Here is a 9,583-nt window from a genome sequence, read left to right on the forward strand (position 1 = left end):
CTCTTGTAGCCCTGCTATAGGTATCAAAGCCGCAAAGAACAGCAAGGAGGACCTTTCCAGTACCTGAACTGTCACCGAGTCTTTTGTTATGAGCAAAGTTATCTTTAAAGAAAGGTGCTGGTTTTTTGGTTTTTGGTGTGGTTTTTTTGAAGCAAATGCTGCTCAATTGCCAGTATTCTCCTTACCATTTTTCTTTGAAGGTTACTGCTGAGCTTTTGAATAAACTTTGCATCCATACAGATACGTGTCCTTCTAGTGAGATAGGATATGTGTCTTACAGGGTTGATACAATTTGATTTGCTGGGAGGGAGGGAGCAAGGAGAAGGGGAGGAAATAACTCGGTTGTGCAAATGACAGAATACCTCTGTTCAGATCAAAGACTTAGAACACTGTGGGACAAATATCTTGCTTTTGACTGAAGCAGTAACGAGAAGCATTAAGAGGTTTATAGGTACACCTGCCTGGATGCTGTGACTTGGAACTTTGCGTTCCTCCCCTCTTCTTGCTCATCAGGCTGCGTCACGGTGTGCTACGGTGCGGCAGGCGCATCTGTGACTTGGTGCCTCACCATACCTGCTCAGTCCTGGGACACATGTAAGTTTGGGGTTTTCCCCCCAATTAATTTGTCCGCTGTGCCTGTGACTCCCTACTGCTAACACTGTTGAGCTTTCATAATCTATGAATGCAGCAAAATAAAGTCTGGTAGGAGGGTGCACGCTTACTGAGTGTTATACTGGAAGTTAGTGGTAGGTAATGGTTCTTCTTGGCTGAGGTGCAACACGGCATCTTTACGGCTAAGTTAGGTAAGTGGCTGTTTTCATCTGCACTCAAATGTTTCCCTTTTACAGGTGATCCAGGTGTGCCTGGAAATCTCTTGGAGACCAGAGTGCTCAGAATTATGTGACCTCATGAGGCTCAGAGTATCACTGAAGTGTAGCACAAAGTTGAGTTCACGTCAGCTTGTGTTGAGGAAGACAAGACTACAAGGCTCGGTAGTGCCCTGTTGCTGGAAAAGCTTGCTAGGAGTCCTGTAAAACTGTCAAGATCTGATGGGTCCATAAGGGCTTTTTGCTCTATTTAACAAAGAAAGATCAGTTGTCAACAGACCATGAGGATCGGGTTGCAATATAAATATTCTGAACTTGTGATCACTGGGCTTTGTGCTCAAAAGAAATAGAAGTGACACCTGTGCAGGAAAGAAGCTGATCTTTTTTCTATTGATTTATGTCTTATTTAAATGACCTCCTACTTTAACAGGCTTTCATAACTCAACTAGGGGAGTTCATGAGGGAAAGTTGTGGGAAGCAAGTAGCTTTCTCATTAGAAGGGGAGAGTGTTGATGTCCATATGAATCACTAATCTAAAACAGTGAGTATTTAAAAAAAAAAAAAAAAAAAAAAAAAAAAAGAGAAATGGAGCTAAACTATCTTTCCCAAAAGCATGTATTGAGTCTATGGAAAAACTGTGAATAGAATCAATCATTCTCGACTGACGCAATTTTTGTTGTTGGGTGGTTGGTTTTTTTGTGTTTTTTTTTTTTTTTTTTTTTTTTTTTCTGAAAACCTCTACAGTTCCTCCCTGATACAATTCTGAAATGTAGATGTGGTACTGTTGTGAAAGGAGATGAATAAAATGTAGTCTTCTATAGTCACCTCTCCAGAATGTTGTTGCAAGTATTGGGAACTTGTGTTTCCCACTGTTTTTTCAGCAATGATCAATACAATCTGACAGAGCTGATAGAAGATTTTCTTAGGGTTAAAGAGCATGTTTCAAAATTAGCATCTCTGAAGAACCTCAAGATAACTTAAAAAAAAAAAGTTGGCTGTTAGTATGAAGTATCTTTTATAATTGACTTTTTCTTTTTGAAATTGAGATGTGTATGAATGAAATTTAAGGAAACGCCTTCATCGTAGGTGATCATGGTGTACATAGTTTTGGTACTGTTTTATAGCTATTATTTTACATATGCTGAAAATGGAAAATGAAGTTCTGGAGACGCAAAGTTACGGCCTTTATAACAATCCTTAAGACAGGCTAATCCTGTGACTAGGTAGTAAGCATGTCCTTTGCTGAATATGCATTAATGTTAGCTTTAACTTCTTAGCTAAAATAACTTATTAGCTAAAATAAAAAGAAGTAGCCAAAGTTAGGACACACAACCATTTTGAAAGTTTGCTTTAACACAGTTTTACTGTTTTTACCTTCATAATGAGGATAAAATAGATGGACTCATTTTTTTTTTTTTTGAAAAAAGAAAACACTATTTTACATTAAACTGAAAAGTGGGGAGACTACTTTGGGATAATTCTGTTTGCTGATTTTGAAAGGTGTATACATGAAGCTCATAGTGACTACTGAGAGTAAATAAAGGCTAGGTCAAGAAATACAGAGTTAGTCTTGTCTCCTGGCTTTAGTTATATGAGTTACTTAAGCAAGTCTGTGCCATCAAGTGTGTTTTCCTGGTGAGAGAGCTGAGACTCTGTATGTAGGTGACTGACTTGGGATAAGAGCCAACTGATGAGAACTCTGGTAAGGATCCAGCTCCCCTGACAGTGTTGTTCATGCCCAATCCACTGGTAAGTACTCCAACCAAGAAAGGTGCTACGGCGAGGCTGAAAGACCTACCAGTTGGATTTTGGGATTTTTTTTAGGTCTGTTCAGCATTCTAAAATACGGCTCATTTATTTAACTTGTGTCCCTGCATCTTAGAAACTCCACTGTGGGTAAAGTTTGAACTAATTAACCAGTAACAGATGTAAACCATGTTCATATCCAAACCATATGTTATGCTTGTAGTTTATCTGTACTTGTTTCCTTTGAAAAAAATGAAGGCTGAACGAGTATTTTGCATGTATATGGTTTTCGTTTTGCAACATTTTATGGTTTCCAAATATAGACAGTAGTGCAGTTTGTTTCAAGGTGTTTTGAATACAGTACCTGGCACATTTCCAGCTTCGTTCTAATCAGCAACTGGCTGGCTTTTTTAAAAATTTGATTTAAATTTTGAAGTGAGTATTTTGCAGAAGCACTTAGTACAGCTTCAGTCTAGGACTGAAGTCTCTAGAGATTGGGTGATATTTGTAATCATTGCTCCTGGAGAAGAAGAATTCTGTGAAATCTTCTTACTCTCTGTTAAAAAAAGCAAAGTTTCTTTTGAGCACTTACAGTTTTGGGGGAGGTTGGGGAAAAGGTTGACAATAAGATTGAATTTTATTTTGAAGCTTCAGGAGACAGGAGATTAAAAAAAAAAAAAGGATAAATGTAATTTTTAAAAATGCAAGATTTTCAGACCAATCTCATTCCTGTTTTGTTCGTGCGGCTTGAATGTTCGTGGGTTAGCAGCGTTACCACACATTCACAATAACGAAAAGGTTTTTTTTTTTTTCCAAGGGCTTACTCAGTAGGGCCACAGTCTTCCAACTTGTGATGGTACAGGGAGGTGTTTTTCTCTATCGTAGGACAATGGCAATTCATTTTATGTATTGTGCAAGGCAGACATACTTCTAAAAGTCTCCTTTTTATTCCCTTCCCCCCTTCAAGTGAAAGCTCTGCAGTTTGGCCTGAGGGAAATAGGCTACAAAAGAAGGTATCAAATTTTGCAGTCCTTCCTATAGCGTGTTGATGTTGCTCCTTGAACCCAGCCCGAGGGAGCCATTAGAGTGTTCTAGCAGCTGAAGGGGGGAAGGGGAAGAGTAAAGTTTCCGTAGTGCTCTCAGTCTCTAATAGACGTGGGACCTGAGCTCCGTGTTAAAACGCAGTTTCAGAATTATTGTATTCAACCTTAGTAACACTTAAGATTTTGTTTACATAATATTACATAACAGTTTTCCAGGTAGTTTATTAAAAATCATGAGATGTTACTTATAATATTTTAACTGCCTATAACGTATTTTTTTTCAATTAATAGCCTGGTATAGAAATTTTCTTATGGATCAGTTTACATGACAAAGTAGAAAATAAACATTCTAATTTTTTTTTTCATATATATATTTTTTAATTGAAGTAGATGCAAAGAAAATATCCTTTTTTTTATTCCTATGTTCTCCAGTTATCCCACCAAATGCAAGCTGATTTGTGTTATATGATAGTATAACATAAACCATATCCTAAACAACATAAGCATATAAAAATCATATTGAAGAGGGAAAAAAAAATATGTTTTAAATAGGATGAATGTTATCATCAGGGTAAGACTATGTTAGAAAATTATTTTTTAATGCTGAATACCAGTGCATAGTAGAACAATGAACTGTCCTCAGTATTTACAAAATTATGAATTATCCCAGTGTACCAGATATTTGACTTCTTTTAAGCAATCTTCTTTTGCGTACAAATGTTGTGATGCAGGTGGTCATAAAGTAACAGCAAATGCAGATTTTGGCACAAATGCAAATAATTTTTACATGACTTATAGCTATCAAATGCTTGTGCTGCAGATTTTCTGTCTGAACGTACTAAACCGCTTGGTGTTTCATAGACAGCTACAATGGAACTGATATTTGCTAATGTGCTTTTTGTCCGTGCCCTTGTTTGTTCCAGTTAAAACTACCTACTGTTGACCCTTGTGTTATCAGCTTACACTCAGAGTCTAGAACTGCTTTACCTTTCTCTTATCCCTCAAGCCCAAGCACAGGCTTTGTCTTTGGGATCTTGGTCTTCTCATAAAACCCTCAACTAATTTTTGCTACTTTAGCTTCCACATTGCTCTTCTGGGTGGGATATGCTCAGACCTGGGTTTCTTCCTGAGTTTGTTCACAGGGAATGCATCTCAATTTTACTCTGCTTCTGAAACAGTCAAATGTAAAAAGCAAATAGCGTTTGAAATGTCCCCACCTAGGCTCCTAATGAGCCTAAAGCTTGTAGAGGGGTCAGACTTGTGTGGTATGTTAAAATCAGGCTGAGCTGAATTTCTGAGATAAGTTTATTTCCCCAAGCAGATATTCTTTTTTTTTTTTTTCCCGATCTACTTAAGCCAAAGCACCTCTTAGTTTAGTGTAATGTGTAATGAGAAGAAACTGGGTAGAACATTATATACGAAGACGCAGGTACTGTGAGTGATAGGAGCTATTACGACTCGGATGTGAGCTGAAGTCCTGAGCGGAAAGGACCACGTGGGTGTTTCTCTTCCAGACGGTCTCTTCTCTAGCAGGTTTGGCGTCACTGTAATCTGACGGCTGGCCTGTAAACTCAACAGTGGTTTGCATTTTAAACTCAACCTCTTTAAAACCAGTGACTGATACAAATTGAAGCATCGGAGTCAAGCAAATGATAAGGAAAGTGGCTCGTGTGCCTCCCACCTCAATTCCTTGCAACCTCTTCTCCCAGGCATTCTGCCTACCCACAGGGGAAAACACCTCCCACCAGACCTCGGTTCAAGCTTATCTCATACGTACATCCACTGGTACTGTCAGCTATAGGACAAACACTCCAGGCCATTTCAAGAGTCTTTCTCAGAGAGCCACAAACCCAAAGTAGCCTGTTTCTAGTGTGGTAGCACCTTGGGAATGAGAAAGGATGCTTCGCTGTTCTACTCCTGTTAGTGATGAACCTCGTTTTCCTGAATGACGACTACGGTGAGTCCTGAAAAGACCAGAGGAGCACCTGGGTTTGCAACCAACGCAAGGGGATTCCTGAATTCAAAGGGTGTTTTCCCAGACTGCCTGGAAAGCCATGAAGAAAAACTGGCATCAAGGAATGAAAGACACTGCAAGTCTAAGTATAGGACGGACCCGCTTGTCCGTGCTGTATAATCTGAGTTGGGTTGCAGCAACTGAATCAGGTTTTTGAAGGCATGGAGGAAGGCATCTTCCAATAACATTTTCACAGTCTGTAAGAGACCTTTTGCAGAACTGGGAACAGATTCTGGGTCACTTCTGAAAAACAGATCAGTGTTGGACTATAACGAGCAGCCTGTTTGGTTACAGCTGCCGAACACAACATGTGTGCTGCCCTGCACATGGTAAGCCTATATCCAGCTGTATTTCTTATGGAAATACCATGGATATTAGAATGGAAGCAGAGACCCCTTTATTTTTGTAGTACAGTAATTCTGAAAGGATTTTTTCCACTACAGCAGCTCTGTCTCCATGCCTGCCTGTTAGGAAAGTTTAACACAGTTTGAAACTGTTTTTTCACTTGTAGTCAAGAGAGGTAAATCCTGTGTAAGGATGGCCATTTATTGGAAGGCTAAGTAAGATGCCAGATAGTCTGCATGTATGATTTTGTCAGGTTTAGACACTGGGGAAAGGATCAAAGTGTGGAAGAAGTTGTCATAATAGAAACTGTATAAATACATATAACTAGTATGCAGAGATTTAAAATTATTTTTAAATGAGGTCAGATGTATCTGAGTGAATTACATCTGACAGGCAAAGATTTTTAAACCTGGTCCTCATTGCTTTAAACGCACACAGTCCCAAGCCTTTCTTCATCTCTGATGACATGCTCTCTTGGCACACTCTTGGCTCAGTGGTGAGGAGGGTCCCGGCAGTATGCTTCCCTTCAGCCATCTACTGTTGCTTTCTGTTCTGCCCCTTCTGAGCTTCTGGGACCTCTCCCACTTGGATTGAGGTGTGAAACGAGCATGTGGTGTTATTTCTTCTTCCTTTCGCCTCACCAACTCACCTAGCCAAGGAAGATGAGAGACGTAAATCAAGAAATCTTAGTAGTGTACTAGTGGTGGAGACAGCAAATCATAGAATCGTTAGGTTTGAAAAGACCCTTAAGATCAAGTCCAACAGTTAACCTAACACTGTCAAGTCCACCACTAAACCACGTCCCTAAGTGCCACGTCTACACGTCTTTTAAATACCCCCAGGGATGGTGACTCAACCACTTCCCCGGGCAGCCTGTTCCAATGCCTGACAACCCTCTCAGTGAAGAAATTTTTCCTATATATCCAATCTAAACCTTCCCTGGTGCAACTTGAAGCTGTTTCCTCTTGTCCTATTACTTGTTACTTGGGAGAAGAGACTGATACCCACCCACATTGCTACAACCTCCTTTCAGGTAGCTGTAGAGGGCAAGAAGGTCTCCCCTGAGCTTCCTTTTCTCCAGGCTAAACAACCCCAGTTCCCTCAGCCGCTCCTCATAAGACTTGTGCTCCAGGTCCTTCACCAGCTTTGTTGTCCTTCTCTGGACACGCTCCAGCACCTCCATGTCTTGTAGTGAGGGGCCTAAAACTGAAAACAGTATTTTGAGGTGCAGCCTCACCAGTGCCAAGCACAGGGGGACAATCACTTCCCTGCTCCTGCTGGCCACACTATTTCTGATACAGGCCAGGATGCCGTTGGCCTTCTTGACCACCTGGGCACACTGCTGGCTCATATTCAGCCAGCTGTCAACCAACACCCCCAGGTCTTTTTTCGCCAGGCAGCTTTCCAGCCACTCTTCCCCAAGCCTGTAGAACTGCATGGGGTTGTTGTGACCCAAGTGCAGGATCTGGCACTTGGGCTTGTTGAACCTCATACAGTTGGCCTCGGCCCATTGATCCAGCCTGTCCAGATCCCTCTGTAGAGCCTTCCTACCCTCCAGCAGATCTACACTCCTGCCCAACGTGGTGTTGTCTGCAAACTTCCTGAGGGTGCACTCAATCCCCTCATCCAGATCATTGATAAAGATATTAAACAGAACTGGCCCCTGTACTGAGCCCTGGGGAACACCACTTGTGACCATGCTCCAACTGGATTTAACTCCATTCACTGCCACTCTTTGGGCTTGGCCATCCAGCCAGTTTTTTACCAGTGAAGAGTATGCCTGTCCAAGCCATGAGCAGCCAGTTTCTCTAAGAGAATGCTGTGGGAAACAGTGTCAAAGGCTTTACTAAAGTCCCAGTAGATAAAATCCACAGCCTTTCCCTCACCCACTAAGTGGGTCACCTTGTCATAGAAGGGAATCGTGTAGTCAAGCAGGACCTGCCTTTCATAGTCCCACGCTGACTGGGCCTGATCACCTGGTTGTCCTGTACGTGCCGTGTGATGGCACTCAAGATGACCTGCTCCGTGATCTTCCCCAGCACCGAGGTCAGACTGACAGGGCTGTAGTCCCCCGGTTCCTCCTTCCAGCCCTTCTTGTAGATGGGTGTCTCATTTGCTATCTTCCAGTCAACTGGGACCTCCCTGGTTGGCCAGGACTGCTGATAAATGATGGAAGGGGACTTGGTGAGCACTCCCACCAGCTCCCTCGGTTCTCTTGGGTGGATCCCAACTGGCCCCACAGACTTGTGTGTGTCTGAGTGGTGTAGCAGGTCACTAACCATTTCCCCTTGGATTATGGGGGCTTCATTCTGCTCCCTGTCCCTGTTTTCCGGCTGAGGGGCTGGGTACCCAGAGAACATCTGGTTTTACTGTTAAAGACTGAGGCAAAGGCGGCATTAAGTACCTCAGTCTTTTCCTCATCCTTTGTCACTGTTTCCCCCCACATCCATTAAAGGATGGGTGTTTTCTGAAACGTGGGTTCTCTGAAAGCAGCATGGCACAAATCCTTGCTGTGCTTCAGTGCCTCTGCTGTTGTATCTGAGTTTTTGCTGTTAACCTTCTTTTACACCTCTGCATATAACTGTTTTTTCTGAAAATTCTTTTTCTTTCACTGTCAACAGTTTTGTCTCATCACATCTTAATGTGTAATATAGTTTAAAAGCAAAATGTTTTCAGGTGATCAGGGGATCATGATTGTACTCCTCACTTTCTAGGGCCCTGCCCTGAGACCCATGGGTATGATCCATGTGTGCTACTGAGGACGACTGGAACGGTGTGACAAATGTAAGTATTTTGAAGAAACTTGGCCCTGCAAGCCTCCGTGTATGCACTTGGAATTAACAGATGCTTTAGTATCCCTGTGTCACGCCCCCCCCCTTCTCTAATGTGCACACAATGATGATATTCACTTCAATGCACAAAGATGATGTGAAAATGAATCACTTAATGTTTGTAATGCATTCAGATGTTGTTGTGATGAGCACTGTAGGAAAACCCACAAGCAAATGAATAATTCATTGTTCAAATCAGGCTCTGAATAGTACACAGTAAACAAGACATGGGACTTCACACTGAATAGTAAGAGTAAGGCCAAATAATTAATGATCACTTGTTCAATTATCACTGTCCATTCAGAGTATTGAAAGGGAATGGGATCCTGTGGAAAGAGTGTGGTCCTGTCCTGAGGGATGGTATGTTAGTGTATGATTGGAAAGGATAATAAAGATAAAATAGTTTCTTTTTTTCTTTCATTTTTTTTTCTTTCATTTTTCTTTCATTTTTTTTTTTCTTTCTCCCAGTGACCTTCAGTATTAGTTACGATGTGTGTTTTGGAACAAAGATGAAGTGTGTTAGGCTTTCTAAATTGCTTGATTTTTAACTCTGTAGGTCTCTTCTTACAGTGGTGTGATAGTATTTGGGGATCCTAATCTCTTCTTTAATTCTGTTTTCATAGTTTCCTGCCACCCAGTGAATGCTTTTGGTTGTTGGTGCTTAAGCATCAAATGAAGGGTGTAACATCCTCTCTGATCACTGTGGAACAGTTTCTGGATATAGTTTTTTAGTTTGGATTTTATCTCTTGCTATGAAATGATCTTAAGAGAAGCTAA

General features: G+C 41.3%; 1 long non-coding RNA gene across 1 annotated transcript in view; it reads left to right on the forward strand.

Moving 5' to 3' along the window:
• Positions 1-8,760, forward strand: part of LOC126048729 (uncharacterized) — a 70,095-nt gene extending 61,335 nt beyond the window's left edge. The window contains exon 3 of the long non-coding RNA XR_007508960.1: positions 8,690-8,760. This is a non-coding gene — a long non-coding RNA (uncharacterized LOC126048729). The remainder of the gene's footprint in view (positions 1-8,689) is intronic.
• The last annotated feature ends 823 nt before the right edge of the window (positions 8,761-9,583 follow it).

The sequence above is a fragment of the Accipiter gentilis genome, chromosome 20 (assembly GCF_929443795.1).
Source record: "Accipiter gentilis chromosome 20, bAccGen1.1, whole genome shotgun sequence".
Lineage (NCBI taxonomy): Eukaryota > Metazoa > Chordata > Aves > Accipitriformes > Accipitridae > Astur > Astur gentilis.